The sequence below is a fragment of the Chlorocebus sabaeus genome, chromosome 25 (genome assembly GCF_047675955.1).
Source record: "Chlorocebus sabaeus isolate Y175 chromosome 25, mChlSab1.0.hap1, whole genome shotgun sequence".
Classification (NCBI taxonomy): Eukaryota; Metazoa; Chordata; class Mammalia; order Primates; family Cercopithecidae; genus Chlorocebus; species Chlorocebus sabaeus.
In genome coordinates this window covers 5,126,663-5,149,421 of record NC_132928.1, presented here as the reverse complement: position 1 = coordinate 5,149,421, position 22,759 = coordinate 5,126,663, and the positions used below count along the sequence as shown (strand labels likewise).

The 22,759-nt window shown below is 43.5% G+C and overlaps 1 protein-coding gene and 1 long non-coding RNA gene across 6 annotated transcripts in view; both read left to right on the top strand.

Moving 5' to 3' along the window:
- The window catches only part of LOC140710233 (uncharacterized), a 32,705-nt gene extending 11,818 nt beyond the window's left edge, over positions 1-20,887 (top strand). For 2 of the 5 annotated variants that reach the window (XR_012091179.1, XR_012091180.1), the window contains exons 2-6: positions 1,260-1,323; positions 1,951-2,152; positions 3,916-4,051; positions 8,699-8,767; positions 15,893-20,887. This is a non-coding gene — a long non-coding RNA (uncharacterized lncRNA). Of the gene's footprint in view, positions 1-1,259; positions 2,153-3,915; positions 4,052-8,698; positions 8,768-15,892 lie in introns of all 5 variants that reach the window. The other 3 variants (XR_012091177.1, XR_012091178.1, XR_012091181.1) reach the window with 2 other exon arrangements.
- The window catches only part of CNIH3 (cornichon family AMPA receptor auxiliary protein 3), a 335,293-nt gene that overhangs the window by 86,975 nt on the left and 225,559 nt on the right, over positions 1-22,759 (top strand). The window lies entirely within an intron of this gene.

The window sequence follows — 22,759 nt, the reverse complement described above, 5'->3', positions numbered from 1 at the left end:
TTTCCTTTCGGTTTCTTTCCTTCTTTCCTCCTAAATAAAAATATTATTTACTAGGCCAGGTGTGGCAGCTCATGCCTGTAATCCTAGCATGTCGGGAGGCTCAGGTGGGAAGATCATTTGAGGCTGGTTTGCAACCAGTCTGGGCAACATAGCGAGACTCCTTGTCTATAAAAAGTGAAGAAATTACCTGGGTGTGGTGGCATACACTTGTAGTCCCAGTTATTCAGGAGGCTGAAGTAGGAGGATCCTCAGAGTTCAGGAGGGCAAGGCTGCAGTGAGCTATGATCATGCCACTGCACTCCAACCTGGTGACAGGACAAGACCCTGTCTGAAACAAAACACATTTAAGAGTTAAAAAGTTTGGAGCTAAGAATGGGCATGGTGGCTCATGCCTGTAATCCTAGCACTTTGGGAGGCCAAGGCAGAGGATCGCTTGAGGTCAGGAATTTGAGACTAGCCTGGGCAACAAAGTGAGACCCCGTCTCTACAGAAAATTAAAAAATTAGTGAGGTGTGGTGGTGCATGCCTGTAGTTCCAGCTACTTGGGAGGCTGAGGGGAGAAATCACTTGAGCCCAGGTGTTTGAGGTTACAGTGAACTATGATGGTGCCTCTGTGCTTCAGCTGAGGCAACAGAGTGAGACCTTGTTTCAAAAACAAAAAAGAAAAAATGGAGCTATACAGAGAATAAAATAATGAATAGCCAGGTTCCCATCAACCAAAATGAACAAATGTTGACATTTTTTACATTTAACAATTTTTATTTGCATTTAAAAGTATTTTTGTCTAACAACATACCATGAGGTATATGTGGGCTTTAAACCTTGTTTGTTTTTAAAATAAAATAAATAGCACATTTGTATTTCCTTCATCCCACCCACCCTGCCACCCCTCCAGCCCATTGACCTCCCTCCAGCCCCTGAGGTGGCTACTGCCGTGGGTACATGCCCTCCCTGTTCATGTGTGGGCCCATGGGTGGGTGGGTGTAGTTTATCTTCCTACATGTATAGGGGAACTAGGCCAAAAATGATGTGAGTGGACAGAGAATGGAGTTCAGAGTCAAGCCGACCAGGGTTGGAGACCTGGCTCTCCCGCTTTTGGCCTATGTCCTTTGGCCTCTTTGAACCTGTTTACCGATCTGCAACGTGGCAATTACTAGCTTACAGCAGTGTTGTTAACATTGGAGATAATGGTAAAGTGGCTGGCTTAATAAATGGTAACTGACATTATTAACCATTTCTGTTTTTATCTCTTTTTCTAGATGGAAAGCCCTTTGAGAACAGAGACCCTGCCCACAGCGTGTATCCCTTTGTATACTTTACAATGTATCCTACCTAACTTTTTTTTAAACACTGGTTCTTGCTCTGTCACTCAGGCTGGAGTTCAGTGGTGTGTCACAGCTCACTGCAGCCTAAACCTTCCAGACTTAAGCAATCGTCCCACCTCAGCCTGCTGAGTAGCTGGGACTATAGGCACATATCACCGTGCCTGGCTAATTTTTTTTTTTTTTTTTAAAATTCTTGTAGAGTTGGGGGTAGGGTCTCTCTATGTTGCCCAGGCTGATCTCAGACTCCTGGACTCAAGTGATCCTCCTGCCTTAGCTTCCCAAAGTGCTGGGATTACAGGTGTGAGTCCCTGTGCCTGGCCAGTTTGTTTCTTGAGGAAATGATTGCAATGCCCGAGCTTCGCTTCCCAGCCTCAGTTCAGATGCATGTAAGGGCTGTTGCAAAAGCTAACTGTGTTCTCAGTACACCTGGAGAACACGGGGAACCATCTGGCTGAGGACAGAAGCAGTGATGAGAAGAGGCCTTTCGAATTTTCCCCCGGGTTCTGCTGTTGTCTATTCAAGTTACACATTAATTCAATATAGTGGCAGGAAGGAGGAGACACAGAGCCACTTCATGGGATCTGTTTTCTTAACAATCATGCCTTATGCATTGCTGTTGTTTCAGGTGCATTTTTGCAAGACTGTGCACTCACACGACCATTGAGAGGCTCATTATGCAGTGGCCCTCCCAGGCCCTCCGTGGTTGGGTGTCCGTCTTTGTCAGAAAAGGGCCAGCAGGGGGCACCAAACCCGCACATTTCTGCCGGGAGAGGGCGTCTGGGTGAGGGACGGGGCCTGAGGCTCATGTTCCTTCCCTCCCTTTGCTGGTATTTGGACATTTCTTTCTACAGTAGTTTTAGACTCCCACAACGGCGAGGCAGAGAGCTTTCTTTATTAAAGCAACAAACAAACAAACACCCCTCTCCTTCAAACCTCATCTCCAACAGCAGAAAAAGCTGTCACCACAAAAAGCTATTTCATTCATCTTTTGATTTGCATTTGTTCATCTTAAATCAGGGGCCAAGGGCCAAGAGTGATAACATGATCTACCTGAACTGAACTGGAACATACTTGTCTAAGTCCTATTGTTTCCTATAAGGACCTTACAATAGTTTAGTTTATATGCGTACAGGTTAAGAATAATCATAGAGTTTCAGACCTGGGCACTAGATAACTATCATGCAGCCAGGGTTTCTGAGTCCACAGTTAGACTCCAGCCCCCAGTTTTTGACATCTAAATCTGCACACTAGCTATATTATTTGCTTAGTATTTTAATATCTACTTCTGTAAAACTTACATAAGTGGATTTTAAAAAGACCACATCATAAATGGAAAATTACTGTTTTTCAAATACATATTAAGATAAAGAATTAACATTAAAATAAGCTGGGCATAATGGCTCACGCCTGTAATCCCAGCACTTTGGGAGGCTGAGGTGGGCGCATCACTTGAGGCCAGGAGTTCAAGAACAGCCTTAGCAGTATGGCAAAACCCTGTCTCTACGAAAAATACAAAAAGTAACTGGGTGTGGTGGTGCGAGCCTGTAGTCCCAGCCACTTGGGAGAGTGTGGTGGCAGGATCACCTGAGCCCAGGGAGGTTGAGGCTGCAGTGAGTCGTGATCATGCCACTGCATTCCAGCCTTGGTGAGAGTGAGACCCTGTCTCAAAAACAAACAACAACAACAACAACAACAAAACCCCCATTAAAATAGAAGCCCCTTCTCTGCCTCCCATACCACCTCACACTCCTTTATTTTGCATGTGTGGAGCCTAGGCCAGAGAAGTGACTTGAATTGCCCCATATCTTGGTGAGTTGCAGAGCTGAGATTTAGCTGGGTACATGTTCCTCTCTGGCACATGGCCATGACTAGGAAGAAAGAGTGGTTGAACCAGCAGGTCTTACTCTTTGGAATTATCTTTGACAAAGTTTTAGTAGGCAGTGCCCACTTTTAATGTTTTTAGTGTTTTTCCTACTGCTCCTGGAAGGTGAAAGCCAAGAACAGGAGGGTCTGGGTGGGGGTCTAGGCTATTTACAGTTGCATCAATTTGATTACCACTCTTTAGCAGTGAAAAGTGTTGAATACGCACTCCCAGCAGATGTATGCTCATTTCTTTGTACTTTTATACATGCATTACTGTACCAATATATTATGCTCATTGTAAAGTATACACAAATATTAACTCAAAAAACATGATAAAGAAAATGAAAGCAGTATTTTAAAATGTCTTGTTAACTGCAATGGTTTCATTACTGTTGTGAGCTAATAATATCTTGAGCACAATTGCACTTAGGGTTAGATTCCTCATTAGCAACAGCATGCGCCAAGCCATGTTTCAAATAGTCTTTTGGTAATTTGAAAACTTTTTGGCTGGCTCGTGAGATCTGATTATATTGTCTTGTTTGCCCCTGAAATGTGGCTAACAACTTGTCAGGTCTGCCTCTTTCTTGCTGTTTGTCTTATTTTGCATTATTTCTTCAGCCCACAGTTTCTTTTTAGAAAAAAATTTAAGCCTCTTGCCCACTTTGGGGATAGTTAAACGCTGAATCTTCTCTGTAGTTCCACTTACCCAGGCATGTCTATATAATAGGCCACATCATGCTGAATGAGAGCTGAGAAGTGGAATCGCCACTGTCAACCCATCCATGTTGTGGGATGCCCACTCTTCCCCCAGGATCACTCAAGACCCTGTGACTTGTGGTCACTGATGAGTGGACCAAGTGAAGGTATGAACATCGTTGCTTAGAGTGAATATTAATAAAACTTAGCTTATTATGTATTTAATTGTATAAAAATAAATATATAAACATTTTAGTATTTTCTTCTTGTACCCTCTGGATTGTGTTTTATGACCCACAAATGTAGAGAAAAAAAATCCATGCACTACCTGGGTGCGGTGGCTCACCCCTGTAATCCCAGCACTTTGGGAGGCTGAGGTGGGCGGATCATGAGGTCAAGAGATTGATAGCATCCTGGCCAACATGGTGAAACCCCATCTCTACTAAAAATACAAAAATTAGCTAGGCATGGTGGCGCGTGCCTGTTGTCCCAGCTACTTGAGAGGCTGAGGCAGGAGAATTGCTTGAACTGGGAGGTGGAGGTTGCAGTGAGCTGAGATTGTGCCACTGCACTCCAGCCTGGTGACAAAGTGAGACTCTGACTCAAAAAAAAAAAAAAAAAAAAAAAATCCACGCACTTTGACTTGGCACATAAAGCCCTTCACAGCTCAACTTACCTTGCTGACTTCATAGTCAACTCCAGGTGCTACCATTGGGCCACATCTATGGGCTTCCCACAAGACTATGAACCCTAGAGGACCGATATTGCATCTTATTCATCCTTGTGTTTTCAAAGCCTAGCTCTGGTCTTGAACTCCAGCCTCAAGCGATCCTCCCAGCTTGGCCTCCCAAAGCACTGGGGTTACTGGTGTGAGCCATGGCATCGAAGCTTTTTTGTTTGCTTTTCAGCCCCTAGAGGTCTCTTCTAGACCCCCTCATACTCATTCAGTCACTGTGACAACCTTATGACATATGCAGGGCAGGAGGCCTAGCCTCGTTTTACGCTGAGGAAACTGAGATTCAGAGATACACAACAACCCCTAGTATATATCCAGAGATACTAGAGATGAAAGGTTCCTAGATCTCAAAGCAAAAGGGCTGCCATGAAGAGTCATGGGCTTTCTGCCTTTGGGGTTGGGCTCTGCAAACCCTCTGCATGCCCCAGGCAGTGGTGCTGGCCCTCCATGTCTCTGTAGGCTTCCCCAGACAGCCTGGCCCCTGCATGTGTCTGCATGGCAAGAGCCGATAAGCCGTTCGGTGCCTGCCACGGACAGAACAGCGCTGAACAGATGGGGCAGATTGTAAACTTTGCAGCACATTTTCCTACCCTCTGCCATCATCGCATCATCCCCGCCAGAAAATCTGTCTCTAGGCAGTGCTACAGTGACACACTCTTTCCTTGTGAGCCCTTCCCAGCCCCCCTCTGTTTTTTTTGTTTTTGTTTTTGTTTTTTTTAGGAGATATAGGTATAAAGCCAGATGGCTCCACCCACTTCCCCAGCTCTGCTTCTGTTTCAGTGACAGGGAAATTAAGAGCTGTTTTTAGGGGATAGGGGAGGATTTCACCTGGATCCTGGAGATGGGACATCTTGCATATTGTGATGGCCAGGTATGACTGTTCTGGCTGTGGAATATATTTGTGCGTGTGTGTGTGTGTGTGGCGGGGGGGGCGGTTATCTCAGTTTCTTGCATTTCCCCCTATCTCTCTGTTCTCTTGACCTGATGGAGGTTGGCAGTGGTGGTGGGATGACCGCCATACCCCCATGGGGCAGTGCTGAGCATGCCTTGGAGCAGGAGCCTGTTCTGCACACCCCATAGTGTGTGCAGAAATGCCAACTGGGAGCCTATTTAATGGAGCCATTTCATAAATCGGGATGCTGAAACTCTGATTACACATAGCATTTTTGTAGGCTGCGGTGGGGCTGATCTCAACCCCACAGGGTTTACTCACCCCCATGGAGTGGCGTTTGATGCCTCGCCTTCCAGGACGTTTCTCTCTGAGGGGAAATATATTCCTTTTTTTGTAGCTTATTATTATTATTATTATTTCAGTGGTTTTTGGGGAACAGGTGGTGTTTGGTTACATAGTAAGTTCTTTAGTGATGATTTCTGAGATTTTGGTGCACCATCACCTAAACAGTGTACACTGTACACAGTGTGTAGTCTTTTATCCCTCACCCCTCCCACCCTTCCCTTTAAATCCCCATAGTCTATTATATCATTCTTATGCCTTTGTGTCCTTATAGCTTAACTCCCACCTATGAGTGAGAACATACGATGTTTGGTTTTCCATTCCTGAGATACTTCACTTAGAATAACAGTCTCGATCCAGGTTGCTGCATTTGCCATTAGGGAAATATATTCTTGTCTTTTTTATTTCTGAGCAAATCTTTGCTGAGGAGAAACACTAGAATGTTATTACTGCCAACCCAGTGGAGGTGTTAATGCTGTGTGCTGGGCCTTGGGAATAATGGGGGTGCCTTGAGGAGGGTAAGGAATGCAGAATAGACCCTTTCATCATAAAGCTTGATAAACTGAGCGATCCTTTAGCAAGTGGCCGGTCAGCATGCTTATGGTTCGCTACTGAAATCTGTAGACTGGATAATGGAGTGGTGTTCATTTCTAGTGCTTAGAAGTCTGAGGTTTATGCACCTTAGAGATGAATTCTCTAGATACCCTGGGGAGGCTTTAGCAGCAGAGCCAGCCCTCACCCGAGGTGGCCACAGACTGCGGCGATTCATGAACCTCATACTTTATGATGCTCTATAGCTTTCTAAGCACTTTCAGATGCATTATTACTTCAATAAACATTAACTGAGTGCAAAATACTGGGGATGCCAGGCAGACTTGGTGCCTGCCTTCAGACCTTGTCTTATTTTTTATTTTTATTTATTTAGTTTTTTAGAGACGAGGTCTCTGTCACCCAGTCTGGAGTACAGTGGTGCAATCATAGCTCACTGTAGCCTTGGACTCCTGGATTCCAAGGGATCCTCCTGCTTCAGCCTTCCTGGGACTACAGGCATGCACCAACACACCTGCCTAATTTTTAAAACTTGTTTTTTAGAGACAGGGTCTTTTTATGCTGTCCAGGTTGGTCTTGAACTCCGGCCTCAAGCGATCCTCCCAGCTTGGCCTCCCAAAGCACTGGAGTTACTGGTGTGAGCCATGGCATTGAGGCTTTTTTGTTTGCTTTTCAGCCCCTAGAGGTCTCTTCTAGACCCCCTCATACTCATTCAGTCACTGTGACAACCTTATGACATATGCAGGGCAGGAGGCCTAGCCTCGTTTTACGCTGAGGAAACTGAGATTCAGAGATACACAACAACCCCTGCAGCTCCAGAGGACAAGAGGAAGAAGGAGAACTAGAAGCCAGCCTTGGGATTTCAAGTTTACTCCTCCTTTTGCTTCGTATGGAGGAGTAGTGGTTAGAAACAGGTTTTCTTAAGGTCCAGGCATGGTGCAATGGGTTGAATCTCTTAGTGGTACCAATTACGAGCATGTGATCTTGGTAAATTACTTTACCTTTTTAGCCTAAGTTTCATCATCTATAAAATACCTACCCCACTGGGTTGTTCTGAAGATGAAGTGAGATAAAGTTTGTAACACTGTTAGCATAGCTGTTGGCATAGAGAAAGCACTTAATAAATGGCAGTTACTACTGTGGTTATTGTATTAGTCTGTTCTCATGCTGCTGATAAACACATACCCGAGACTGGGCAATTTATAAAGCAAAGAGGTTTAATTGATTCACAGTACCACATGGCTGGGGAGGCCTCACAATCATGGCAGAAGGTGAATGAGGAGCAAAGGCATGTCCTACATGGAGGCAGGTAAGAGAGAGCTTGTGCAGGGGAACTCCCTTTATAAAACCATCAAATCTCATGAGACTTATTCACTACCATGAGAACAGCACAGGAAAGACCTGCCCCCATGATTCAATTGCCTCCCACCAGGTACCTCCTATGACATGTGGGGATTTGGGGAGCTACAATTCAAGATGAGATTTGAGTGGGGACACAGCCAAACCATATCATAGTTGTGATTGTAAGACCTGCCTGACTTCAGATTTAGAGGTGCCAGGGAGAAGCCCAGGAGGCTTTTTGTCTACAGTGTGTGTAATTTACGATTAAACATTCTGCTGTTTATTAAACAACATTCCATTTCATCGAAACCCTTGAAAACTTGTAGGAGGTACCCATTTGCCAAAACTGATTACTTGCTTCGTTGGCTGTGACTTATGTGAAGAAAACAAAAAAAATCCTTGCTATTAATATTAGTATTACTATTATTATTGATTATGGTGACAACTTCTATTGCTACTACTGCTATTAATTATTATTATTATTATTACTATTAAACTTTACCTAGATATTACCTGTATGTTTCAGGGTAGGAGAATACCACTGATACATTTCTTGCAAGTAAGAAGGACCTGGTGTGGTTTATGAGATTTGTTTTTGGAGACAGAGTCTCGCTCTGTCACCCAGGCTGGACTGCAGTGGTGTGATCTTGGCTCACTGAAACCTTTGCCTTCTGGGTTCAAGTAATTCTTCTACCTCAGCCTCTTGAGAAGCTGGGACTACAGGCCTGTGCCACCATGCCTGGCTAATTTTTTGTAATTTTAGTAGAGATGGGATTTCGCTATATTGGCCAGGCTGGTCTCAAACTCCTGGCCTCAAGTAATCTGCCCTCCTTGGCCTCCCAAAGTGCTGGGACTACAGGCATGAACCACCGTGCCTGGCCTATGTGATGTTTTTATTCAGGGTCTATAATTTTGATTTTATGTCACTGATGGAGCATCTTTATTCTCTGTTAGGGAACAGGCTTCTTTTTACTCCCATCCTGCAAAAAGAGCACTGTGAAGCAGACCACAAACCCTAGGAAGGTAAGATTTACAATAACAAGAAATTGAGAAGACTTAGTGCAGGAATTTAAGATGGGGAAACAGGTGCTTAATAACCAAGGCTTCTCACTTAGAAGCAAACTTAACAGATAAGACCCCAGTGACAAGGTGTTCTTCACTGTGTATACTCAGTTTGAGGTAGGCACAGCAGGAAGATCAGGGTGTGAAATACTAGCACCTTTGTAAAGGCTGGTCAAGCGGGTAGCCACTGCCCTGCCTGGGGATAGAGAGCTCCTCACCAGAGGGTGCAGGAAGGAACTGGCTCTTCTTCGTGCAGCCCTGCATAATTCTTCCGGAGATAACTGTCTCACCCTTTTTTTGGCACATCAGCTACGGGCCCTCACTGCAGGAACAGTGATTTCAAACAACCTAATCCACAGGGCTAATCCTGGCTGGCAAATTCTATTTTTGCAAAGGTACATAATATAAAATAGAAAGATGAACATGCCGGGTTACATGCAAATTCATCTGTCCCTCCCTGTCTCCCTCCCTCTCTTCCTCCCTTCCTTCCTTTCTCCCTCCCTCCCTCCCTCCCTTCCCGCTTACCCCCCTTCCCCACTTTTCCTCTTTTCTTCCCTTCTCCCTTCCTCCCTTCATCCCTTCCTCCCTTCCTTTGGAGTCTTACTTTGTTGCCCAGGCTAGAGGGCAGTGGCGCAATCTTGGCTCGCTGCAACCTCTGTCTCCCGGGTTAACTCAATTCTCCAGCCTCAGCCTCCCAAGTAGCTGGGATTACAGGCATGCACCACCACCCCCAGTTAATTTTTGTATTTTCAGTAGAGATGGGTTTTCATCTTGTTGACCAGGCTGGTCTCAAACTCCTGGCCTCAAATGATCTGTAAACTCCAGGCCTCAAGTGATCTGCCCACCTTAGCCTTCTGAAGTACTGGGATTATAGGCATGAGCCACCACACCGGTTCCTCCCTGCCTCCCTCCCTTCCTTCCTTCCTTCCTTCCTTCCTTCCTTCCTTCCTCCCTCCCTCCCTCCCTCCCTTCCTTCCTTCCTTCCTCCCTCCCTCCCTCCCTCCCTTTCTCTCTATCCTGTCCTTTCCTTTCCTTCCTTTCTTCCTTTCTTTCTATCCTTTCCTTCCTTCCTTCCTTCCTTCCTTCCTTCCTTCCTTCCTTCCTTCCTTCCTTCCTTCCTTCCTTCCTTCCTTCCTTTCTTCCTCCCTCCCTCCCTCCCTTTCTCTCTCTCCTTTCCTTCCTTCCTTCTTTCCTTTCCTTCCTTCCTTCCTCCCTCCCTGCCTCCCTCCCCTCCTTCCTTTCTTCCTTCCTTCCTTCCTTCCTTCTTTCTTTCCTTCCTCCCTCCCTCTCTTCCTCCCTCCCTCCCTCCCTCCCTCCCTCCCTTTCTCTCTATCCTGTCCTTTCCTTTCCTTCCTTTCTTCCTTTCTTTCTATCCTTTCCTTCCTTCCTTCCTTCCTTCCTTCCTTCCTTCCTTCCTTCCTTTCTTCCTTCCTCCCTCCCTCTCTTTCTCTCTCTCCTTTCCTTCCTTCCTTCTTTCCTTTCCTTCCTTCCTTCCTCCCTCCCTGCCTCCCTCCCCTCCTTCCTTTCTTCCTTCCTTCCTTCCTTCCTACTTTCTTTCCTTCCTCCCTCCCTCCCTGCCTTCCCTTCTCTTTCTCTTTCTCTTTCTTTCTCTTCTCTTTCACTTTCTCTCTCTCTCTCCTCCTTCCTTCCTTCCTAGTATATTTAATGTTGTTCTTTTCATTCCTTCCTCACTTTCCTTTCTTTCAAACGCTAGGTGTTTTGTTTGGTGGCATTTGAGTCTAATTTCTCTCACTGAGGAACAACATACATGCTGTCATCTGATTTGAGCTCTCTCTGGGGTATGTTTGGATAAGTCAGGGCTTCTGTTTATTTCCCTGGTTTTGTGCTGTCCTGATTTAAGGCTTAGATAAGGGTTAAGTTTAAAGCACGTTTAATCTGTGATACATTTCTCCAAATGAAGGAGTTCACATTTTTCTGGAGCCATTTAATTTCTGCCATATTTATTTCCCCACATAAATTATCCTTTGCTGAATTGTTCTGTGCGTTGGTTTTGCTGGTGCATCTTCTGCTGTACTAGTTTATTCCAATGAATATGAACCACGGTTTTCTTTGTTTTGTTTTAATTCTGTATTGGTGCCATACTAACCTGAGAAATGTCAACAGTCAGGGAGGTGCCACTTACGTGTCACCCTTGTTGGAAGAATTGTGGATCGCAATCCTGGCTGCACATTAGAGTTACCTGGGAGCTTTTAGTAACCACCCATACCTCACCTTCAAAGGCAAAGGGCCTCACTTTCAAAAGTTCTCATTTAATTGGCCTGGAAAGGTCTCAGGCTTTAGCCTATTCCCAGGGGATTCTGAGGTACAGTGAAAGTTGAGAACCATGGCCAACCACACCACTTTCAGATCATTCTGCAAGACTCAGCTCAGGTTGGTTTCCCCTGAGATGCTTTCTCTGACCGTCCTCGCACCCACCAAGCCCTGGCTCAGGGCCTTTTCTCCATGTTCACAGAGGTACCCAGGCTCTGCCTTCTTTCTAGTGCTATTCTTCTGTTTTGTAATTTGTTTATTCTATCTTGTTTTTAAGTTTTAATATTTTTTATTTCAATAGCTTTTGGATTACACGTGGTTTTTGGTTACATGGATGAATTATACAGTAGCAACTTCGGAGACTTTTAGTGCCTCCATCACCCGAGTAGTGTATTCTGTCTTCTTTAAAAGCTTCTTGACGTCAGGTACCATATTTTTAAAAAATCTTTGCTCCCTCTGCACTTAGTACATCTCTGGGCACATATGCACCAAGTGAATGTGTGAATCCGTGAAACAACACACAAATTGACCAAGAAGTTACCGCAGTCAATTTACAAGTCAGGTTGTCCTACACTTGTACCTTTTTAACTACACTGACCATATCTTTTTATAGGACTCTTTTCTCAGGATGAGCCTGCTGTCTTAGTATGTCAGAGAGTTGCCTAGTCCTGGAGCCTTTGGAGCAGAGTTTAAAAGTACGAGCTTATTTAAATTCTAGAGAGAGCAGAAGCAAATGCTGGTGCCCTGAACTACCCACCATCACAGAGCCTTTGAGAGGCTCATCCACCTCCCTGGATGTTCTGGTGACTGGGGCCTGAGGAGTCAAGCAGTTGCTAGGTCCTTCCTGGGGACTTGTGTTAAGACAATTGTCATCTTCTTAGCCATGGTACATGTAGCATAACACATCTCGAGATTTCCCTGGAACTCTAGAATAGAAACCTGGTCTGATACTCCAGGACTGATTCTGGCATTGAAAAGGCTGCAAATGAGTAGGATATATGCCAAATTCCTTAGAATACCAAGCTCTCTTCTAAAGAAGGCCAATTTTTAATAAGAGGTTACCATGATGCCTTGTTTGAGAATCCATGTTGACCTTGCAGGATCATTCCAGGGATTATTTTCAAAGAGCCTTCTTAGAATGAGCCTCTTAAAAGTAAACTCCATGCATACAGGAACTTTGTTTTGCCCGTCTCTGCATCTCCAGGGCATATGGCATTGCTTGACACACAGGAGAGAGTCAGTATATTAAATTAATAGGTGGATGGCCGAATATAAAGTTCTCTTAGCTCCATCTTAGAGCACTGCTGCAATAAGCAGAGCTCTGTGCTGGGGAAGAGGACTGCAGACATTCATAGACACTGTCATGTCTGCAGTGGATGTGCTTTTACCCTAATAGGGGTTGAGAAACTCGTGGACAAACTTTGGACCATCACCACCATTCCTCATCACCCTTAAACAAATACACGAACTGAAGAGATGGTGTTAGTACCTAATTTTCTTTAAAGTCTGGTTTTGGGGAGAAGTGAGCCTCTAACTCTTGCTGATTTTCAGTCCTCATAAATTACTCTCTGCTTAGCTGTGGGTATCAGTCCTATTGGGACCAGGGCAGCAGTGTCACACAACCTGCCTTGGCCTTCTCCATCTAGATTAGCTAAGGGTTTAGGTTGGTTATAGCTTTCTCTGCACTTGGCTATTCAGGTCATATTTACCATAAGAGTTAGCTTATACTAGAAATGATGGAGCAAGACCAAGGTCAGTTTCTGCAATTGAAATGAGGTCATGAGAACAGTCATTAAAAACCTAGAGCTGCACTGTCCAGTATGGTTGCTGTGATGGTTGACTTTATGTGTCAACTTGTCTGGATCAGGGATGCCCAGCTGTTTGACTAACACTTATTTCAGGGTATGCCTATGATGGTATTTCCAGATGAGAGTGGCATTTAAATTGGTGGACTCAGTAAAGCAGATTGCCCTCCTGAATGTGAGTAGGCACCATCCAATTTGTCAAGGGCCTGAATGGAACAGAAGGCAGAGGAAGGGAGAACTTGCTTCTTTTTCTGCCTGACTGCTTGAGCTGGGGCATCAATCTCCTCCTGTTCATGGACTGAGACTTACACTATTGGCTCCCCTGGTTCTCAGGCCTTCAGACTAGGATGGAACTACACCACCAGGCTTCCTGGGTCTCCAGCTTGCAGACGGTAGATCATGGGACCTCTTAGCCTGTATGATTGTGTGAGCCAGTTCTGAAAATTTTTCTTTCTCTATATGCATGTATGTGTATGCTTGTGTGTGTGAAAGATACAGATCACATATTATATATTTTATGTGTGTGTACATATATACATGTTATATATGGAATTACATTATATTAAATAATATATGTAATATACATATCACATATTATACATTTTATGTGTGTGTACTCTTCATGCAGAAGTGACAGACAATATGTATATATACACAATATGTATGTACACACATAAAATATATAATATGTGATATGTATAGTTTATATTATATATATTATTTAATATGCATCTCCTGTTGGTTCTGTTTGTTGGGAGAACTTTGACTAACATAGTAGCTACTAGCCACATGTGGCTATTGAAGTTGAAATGAATTAAAATTAAGTATAACTAAAATTGATTTTCTCAGTCACAGTAGGCCACATTTTAAGTGCTTACTAGTCAATGTAGATAGTGACTACTCTGTTGGACAGTGCAGAATAGAATATTTCCATCCTTGTAAAAAGTTCTATTGACTCGTGCTAGTTTAAAGTACCCAAAGGCCAAGGCTGTGTATCCAGTTGATAAACAGCAAGTCTTTCTCCCAGGGTGACTCAGCAACAGCCGCATCTTTGCCACATCTCCGCTAGCACCATTTACTATTATTATTTTGTTCTCTGTTGCTCAAGGATTCACCATGGCTTGGAAATGAAGGAAACAATTTCTCTGCTTCTACACTTTGTAAAAGTAAATAAAATTTTAGGACACCCTAAATTTATTATGCAGCACCCCACCTCTCAAGCGTTACATAGAAAGGCTTGAGCACAACACATTAAACCTTACGTAGAAAGATGTTGAAATTCTGTTAAGCTTCCCTAAGCTTTGCTGATATAAGTGATCCCACACTTCTACATTTAGGAACACTGACTTCCATTCTTTGGAATCTGTGCTTCCCAAGCAGGCTCATCCTCAACCTTTGCTCTTGAATAAACTCTTTTTAAAATAGATTCTGATCTTTTTATTATTTTAGATGGACAACTAGTTCACATAGAGATATGTAAAAGTTAGGTTGAACCACATGGAATTGCCTTTTTTTGTAGATCAGAAAAGGCATTGAATTGAATATTGTCAGTTTCATAAGGTTCAGGCTAATACAAAGTGAGAAGAGTGACACAGGTTCTGGGACAGGAAGTGCATGCATAGCTTGTGTTCCTTTTTCAGTCCCGGATTTGTGTACTGTGAGATGGGGATAATTCAGGTAGTTTCACCTTAAGGAATGATGGTTGACTGAATTCCTGCTTATTCCTTGCCTGCCACAGCTGCGTGAAGAGAGGCTCACGTGTGTTTATGGAGAATAGTTATGGGAGAGTTAGAGTACATACAGCTGTAAGAACCAGAAAGCCTGAAAACCAATGGCTTTATACATATTGCATTCTGAACAAGCAGACTGGAGGTGGTATTTCTGGATCGGATCAGTAATTCCACGTTGTCAGGGCACTAACTTGGCATCTCTGATACTCTCTCAGCCTTCCCCCTACAGTCCACAAGATGGCTGCTGTGGCTCCAGGCATCACGTCCTCATACAACTACGTCCAGAGGCAGGAACTGGGAATAGGCTTGGAGGTGACCAGGACAGCAAGTGGGCTGTCTGCATAAACCTCCCTTCCTCTTGGGAAGGAAAATCACCTCCCAAGTCAATCTTCTGTCCATCTTATTGATCAGAGAATGTTATAAATCCACCCATTAAATAATCTGGACAACGGGAGTGTGCCTATTGTCCTTGGTTTAGGGTGGTTATGATTCATGCCCTGAAACTGGACATATTGCTAAGCAAGTGAAATTGAGATTCCATCAGCGAGGAAGAAGGGGTAAGGAAGATGAATATTGGGTGATAGGAGTTGTCACAAGTTTTTAAGATGCTTTCAATTGGTAAATAACTGTCGAGAATACCTTTTGTTTTCACCTTCCCAGTCTCCATTGTGCCTCCTTCGGAAACGCACACTGGGCTTTCTTTGGGTGTGAAGGGGCCTCTGTGCCCATCATTCCAGTGTGAGCACATGTTCTGAGCCAGGTCAGTGAGGCTTAATTTCAGAACTTCTGTTGGAACTCTTGGGAAAGACAAGTTCTCCCTGTCCTGGGTGTCTGAAAAGATAACATGCTAGCCTGGAATTGCTGGGGGCTATTTTACCTGCCTACCTACCTGAATGAATGAATTAAGCTGACACAGAGGGGTAGTAGAGGGATGAGGAGAGGAGAACAGAGGGATCGTGAGAAACTTGGTCCAAATGAAATTGCTTGAGACCTGTATGCAGCTGTGACAGATGATTCAGTTACATTGCATAATAAATCTTTCCCCTCATCCCCCATCTTATTTTTTTCTTTTGTATGTAAGTTAGTTAGGGTTGCAAAAGATTACTGGCAGGAATTGGTACCTAGCAATGGAGTGTTACAAGTAATAGACCCTAAAATGTGGATTGGCAAATTGAAGGTAGAATGGAAGGCAATAAAGGTCTCCTATCCCTGGCTAAGAAGTTGGCAGTCTTTGTTATGCTCCAATAAAGCATATTAAATTGTTGCCTGTTCTCCCTTAGGACTCACAGCATATGCCATTGGAGACTGGGTCATTAAAGCACTTGATAGAACTTTTCAGGCTGTGGAGTGTGTGGGCTACTTCCTGAAGTTCTTAGTGAGTTCCTTTGAGAAAAAGACAAGCTTCTATCATCTGAAAGTTAAAAAAGAAGAAAAATTTGTCTCTGATAAAAGAAGTCCTTTCTCTTTTGGTAGCTGAGAGCCAGACAACACTGTCCTTTTCAGGGTTAGAAAAGGTGAGTTCTCTGTTACGTGATGAAGCTCATACCAGCAAAGACAGAGACACTGGAAACAGAACAGAAGATACTACTAAAACTGGGAAGGAGCTGGAGCCCGATTTTGACTCCTCCAGGACAGATGACAACTGGCAAAGTGCTCCTATGTGGAATACACAAACAACTCCAGCAAATAAATCAGTAACTCAGAAAAGGACAGTCAGTTCAATACAACAGTGAGAGGAAGAGATTGACAGGGCATTTCACAACAGAGGAGATCCAGATGACAATCAACAGGAAAAGTGCTCAGCCTCACCTGTCATCAGGGACATGCCTGGAAACAGCAAGGAGATCCCACTACACATTCTAGGAGGACAGCTAAAATCTAAAAAAACAACTGATCATATCAGTGTTAATGAATATGTGGAACTGTTGAACCCTCATCCTCTGCTGGTGGGAATATAAAGAGGCCCACATACTTTGGAAAACAGTGTGGCATTATCTATTAAAGGCGAATGTATGCATACCTTACTACAAAGCAATTCCACTCCTAGGTCTATGTGTGCGTATGTGTAAGAAAAAACACACAAAAAATGTGCTGACTTGGCGCCATGGCTCAAGCGTTTAAGCCCAGTGTTTTCGGGAGCCTGACGCAGGAGTATTGTTTGAGGCCAGGAATTTGAGAGTAGCCTGGGCAACATAGGAAGACTCCATCTCTACAAAAAATAAAAAATAAAAGTAAAATTAGATGGACATGGTAGTGTGTACTTGTAGTCCTAGCTACTTGGGAGGCTGAGGCAGGAGGATCTCTTGAGTGCAGGAGTTCAAGGTTATAGTGAGCTATGATTGGACCACAGCACTCCAGCCTGGGTGACAGAGAGGGACCTTGTCTCAAAAAAAAAAAAAAGTTATTAGCAACATTGTTTGTAATAGTCCCAAATTGAGAAAACCCAAATACCCATCAAGGCAGAGTGGGTAAATACATTGTGTGTAGTTTTGCAATGAATACTTTGTAAATACACCGAACAAACTATTGCTACGTGCAACAACATGAAAGAATCTTGCAGATCTAATTTTGAGTGAAAGAAGCTTGATATGATGAAATACCATAGAGTCTCGTTTATGTAAGATTCAAGACCAGGCAAAATGAATATATGGTGTTAGAAGTCAAGTGAATGGAGACTTTTGGGGACAAGGGAAAGGGTTAGTTATAGGAAGGGGAAAAGAGGGGCTTCTGAGGTCCTGGTTTTGTTCTATTTCTTGACCTGGCGATGGTTACACGGAGGTGCTTACTTCGTGATGATTTGTGTGGGCTGTAAGGTGTGTGATTTCTGTACTTCTCTATATGTGTCTTACATGTCAGTAAAAATATTGAAAAGTCTTCTAATCATAGACTATGGAGGAAAAGATGGCTGTGAGACTACAAATCAGTGATTCATTAAAATAATAATTATCCTTGAGCTGCAGGGCAAGAAGCAGATTAGCAGGGCCTTCCCATTCCAGGCTGTAGTTTGAATTTCACTGATGCAGAGGATAAAGTGGAGGCCATTAAGCTGAGAAGGAGGGTGGAGCCCTGAGGCTGCTGCTAAGAAACAGAACTCCCAGGCCAGAGTCTAGATGAGGACACTGTCTCTTGCTTTGCCTAATGTCCCATGAAATGACCAGATGCAAATGGACTGAAAGAGTACTAAGTTATAAACTTCTTAGGGAATTGCTTTGCCAGAAAAATCCCAGTATGATTGAAAAAGGCCTCTGACTGGTCAGCCCAAGGTAAACCCCTGCTCTCAAATCTGCACCATCTGGAAATGGGTCACTAAAGGATCCTCCCAGGGTCCCACCTCAGAAGTGGAAATGGAGGAAGACTGGCAAAGGGGACCCTCTCAGAGAGCAGAACCAGGGTTGTCAGATCGGCTGGTCAAGGACCTCAGTCCCCTGCTAGTGTGAGTCCTTGCTGTTCTTGTCCAACAGACCATGATGTACCTAAAGGACTGGTGATCACAGTAGGCTGTTTCCCCTTCTCATTTCCAAATGGGAAATTCTATTATATTCTGCTATTTTCTCTTCTGTCTTATATACTGAGTGTGTTGGGGTGGTTTGCATTCATCATTTAGCCTCTAGGGTGTCAAACTGAATTGCTATATACAGATCACATTGATAGAAATCTGTGTGACCTTGAGATCTTGGTCTTGGAGCTGGGTGCAAAAATGGGGCATAAGTTTGGGTTGTCTATGACTGTAGAGGGAATGACTTAATTTTTGGAAGTATATAGTATAGTTGCATTATGTTAAGTAGGGATATTACTGAAATTGAACAAATGGAAAGAAGGATGTGTATAGAAAATGAGAAGCTGAGGAGTGGGTTGTTGGGTGTATTTGTTATTTTTGCCTTCAAGTATCAATTTCTTCCTCTTATGATGGTAGCTCCCTGATTTCCTTTTGGAGAAACAGTGTCTTCCCAACCCAGATTGTGTGGTTTATCCCTTTCCCTTGATCACAATGGTTGATTCAGAGATAGGCAAGTGACTCAGGCCAGGAGCCAAGCGATGAGATTGGATTCCAGAATGTTCGAGCATCTCCTGGGAGAGAAGAGTTCCCTTTGCACTGATGCTGTTAGATTATAAGATATAAATCTGTAGCCATTGGTTGTTCTCTTGCCATTACATAGGAAGTATCTGCCTAAATGTAGCCATTCAAGATGAAAACAAGGCAGGAAAAAAAGAGAGACCAAGTCTGATGTTGTAGCTCTCATGTCAATTACACTCCTGTACGTTTTAGTTGCATGGACCCCACAAATCTCATATTTTGCTTGAGATCACATGAGTTGGGTTTCTGAAACTTTCAACTGAGAATCTTGTAATTGCAATCGGCTATGGGAAATGCATAAACACTTCCATGTGTTTTGCATATATTTGGTGTCATGCCACTTTTAACTAAATGAAAGGAGAGTGACTTTTACTGAAATGCCTAAGTTGCAGGCATTAACCCAGTAGGGGAAGATCTCGTTGAGTATATTCTTTGGTTTCCTTGCTTTGGCATCCAAGGCTTGGGAGCAGTCCATTTCAAGAATTCATTGCTCAGGTCCACATAGCTTGTTTACCCCTCCTCCTAAGTGAAGAACATCAGACCTTCCACAGTCAGGGTGTGTCCTTGTGAATTTCCAACTGAGCCAGCTCACTGATGGATGGATGCCACAATGATGGCAGTATTTTCTGCTCTACACGCACATGTGACAGCAGCGTATTCTACCCAGGAAACGGGGTGGAGGCAGTAGCTATGTGGGTCATCACCCTTGGGCCTAGAATGGCATGGAATATAGCAAGATCTGTGGTGTTCAAGGGTCAGGGATGTGTATTAGATTCAGTCTGAGTCACAAGGAGGTGAAACAGTGAGATTAGGGAAGGATGGAATCCTGGGAGTATGAATGGGAGGAGCCAAAAGCTGAGGAGATGGGGGTATTAGAATAGGATCCAGAAAATACAGAATAAGAGTTAGAAATTGGCCAGGCAGAGGAGCCAGGAGACAGAGATGCTCTAAGGAGGCACTGGGCAGGCCCGCCATATGCTGGAGAATGGAGTTTGTGCTGCTTGAGGGTATGTTGAAGGGTTTGCCTGAGCTATGTGCCACTACTAAGGTATCACCATGAATGGTGAGCTCTGTGGGGTTCTCTCTCATCCTCTGTTTCAGCCGGGCACTGTGTCACATGTATGTGCTCTAGATCAGAGACCAGAATGGGAGCACAGCAGATTCACTTAAGTACAGTTACGTTTGCTGGTTTTTTCTATTACAAATGTATGTATTTTATCCTCCTACAAAACTTCACATCAAAACTCCTCCTCAGCATCTGGCTAAGTAGACCAAAAGTAGGTGCTTTCTAGGTTCTGAATGTTGGTGTCCCCCCAAATTCATATTTGAAATGAATCCCGAATGTGATCGTATTAAGAAGTTGGGCCTTCTGGGAAGTGATTAAGCCACGAGGGCAGACTAATGAACCATGTATGGGATTAGTGCCCTCGTAAAAGACTGAAGGGAGCCTTTTCCCCCTTTGTGCCATGTGAGGACACAGCAACAAATTACCATCTGTGAAGCAGAGAGCTCCCACCAGACACCAGAGCTGCTCATGCCTGATCTTGGACTTCCTGCCTCTGGAACGGTGAGAAATAGATTTCTTTTTTGGGGGTGGGAGAGCAGGTTCACTTTATTTATTTATTTATTTGTTGCAATGTAGCATTTATGTGGAAGGCTTTAGGTCTCAGTGTTACAAATTATTTCCATTGAGAAATAAATTTTTGTTGTTTATAAGCTACCTAGTCTAAGGCATTTTGTTATAGCAGCCTGTATTTTGTCATTCTTTCACTGCTACGAAGAAACACCTGAGACTGGGTAATTTATAAAAGGTTTAACTGGCCCATGGTTCTGCAGGCTGTACAGGAAGCACAGCAATGGCTTCTGCTTCTGGGAAGGCCTTTGGAAGCTTCCAATCATGGCGGAAGGCAAAGCATAAGCCTACACATGACATGGTGAAAGCTGGAGCAAGAGAGAGGCAGGGAGGGGGGCCACACACTTCTAAACGATCAGGTCTCATGAGAATTCATTCACTATCATGAGGAAGCACTAAGCCATTCATGAGTGCTCCAGTCCCATGACCCGATCACCTCCCACCAGGTCCCGCCTCCAACATTGGGGATCACATTTCAACTGAGATTTGGGTGGGTACAAATATCCAACAATATCACAGCCCGAACAGACTAAGACAGGGCTCAAAAAAGCTGATGAGTGTGAGTGCTCCTTGTGTGTACATGCAAAGTGTGTGGGGGACAGGTGCTTGGGGGACATGAAGATGAACCCTGCACAAATCTTGCTCACCAGGGGCTTGTACTGCTGAGGGAGGCATCACAGGCATGCTAGCCTGCTGTCAATCCTGTGCTCTACTGACATTTTAAACAAACGCATTTATCACCTGTCTGTTCAAGGAATTGTGTGAGCCACTAAGATAATTCTTTAATTCCAGAAAGAGAGAAAGTACTGTTTCTTACTGCAGGAGACTTTATTTTCTTCATTTCACAAAAGCACCAGGGAAATGGCTGTTGAATAAAATTGTGAACTTTGCCTGATGGGTGTTACTAAGGCAGCAGATCCTAAAATGGGGTCTGGTGTGTGCTCATATCAGGCTGTTTGATGAACACTTTGCTACCAGTTACTCTACTCTGTATATATAGCACAATATGATTTTACTAAAACCCTATGATGGAATCTTATGCAAAATTTTATGCAAAGTGGTTTCTAGAAAGACTTTTAAAGTCATGGAAAAATGGCTTGGATACAATGTAAGGCAATAAAAACAGGACACATATATAGAGTTTGTAAAAAAAATAATATTTGAGATGGTGAATATCCTAGTTACCCTGATCTGATCACTATACATTAGATGCATCAAAACAGTACTATATATCCAATAAATATATAATTATGTGTCAATTACAAATATAAAAGTATCAAAATTATATATGTATATGGATATATATATCTATATCTATACAATAATAATACTTCTTTTAAAGTATATCTGAATAGCTGTATCTATCTCTATATACGTACATACACATAAGAGTTAAAGGAAAATCCTGGGCTGGGTGCAGTGGCTCATGCCTGTAATTCCAGCACTTTGCGGGGGCTGAGGTAAGAGGATTGCTTGAGGCCAGGAGTTCAGAACCAGACTGGGCAACATGGCAGGACCCCTATCTCTATAAAAATTACAAAAAATTAGCCAGGTCTGATGGCACGTTCCTGTAGTTTGAGCTACTTGGGAAGCTGAGGTGTGAGGATTGATTGAGCCTGGGAGGTCAAGGCTACAGTATGCTATGATCATGTCACTGCACTCCAGCCTGGGTGACAGTGCAAGACTCTGTCTCTAAAACAATAAAATAAAATAAACAAAATGTCTATTTTTTGAAATTTTATTTATTTATTTATGTATTTTTAAGAGACAAGGTCTTATTATGTTGACCAGGTTGGAGTGCAGTGGTGTGATCATGGCTCACTGTAGCCTCAACCTCTTGAGCTCAAAGGATCGTCCTCCCTTAGCCACCTGAGTAGCTGGTACCATGGTGTGCATCACCACACCTGGCTAATTAAAACAATTTTTTTTAGACAGTTAGGGGCCTCACTTTGTTGCCCATGCTGGTCTTGAACTCCTGGCTTCAAGTGATCCTCCCACCTCAGCCTCCTGGAGTGCTGGGATTATAGGCATGAACCACGGCAGCTGGCCAATGCCTGGTGCTAATAGTAGTTACCTTTAGGTCATAGAGTTACAGGCAATTTGGGTTTTCTTCCTTTGTATTTTCAAATTTTCTATAATGATTATGTGTTATTTTTCTACATGATTATATTTCATGGTCAGAATATAAAGACAAATTCATTTTTAAAAAGAATTACCTAAAACCCATGAACAATAATAATGTATTTAACAATGTCCCATATGGAGCATATCACAAATATCCTACATTTTAGAGATTACCCAACTTGTGCATGGTCATTTAGGAAGCTAATGGTGGGATTAAGAATTGAATTTGGAGAATGTTGAGGTTCTTTGCTGTCTTCCTGAGAGCCCTTGCCCACGTGCCTATGGTAGGCAGACTGCTGTCGTCACTATTTCATG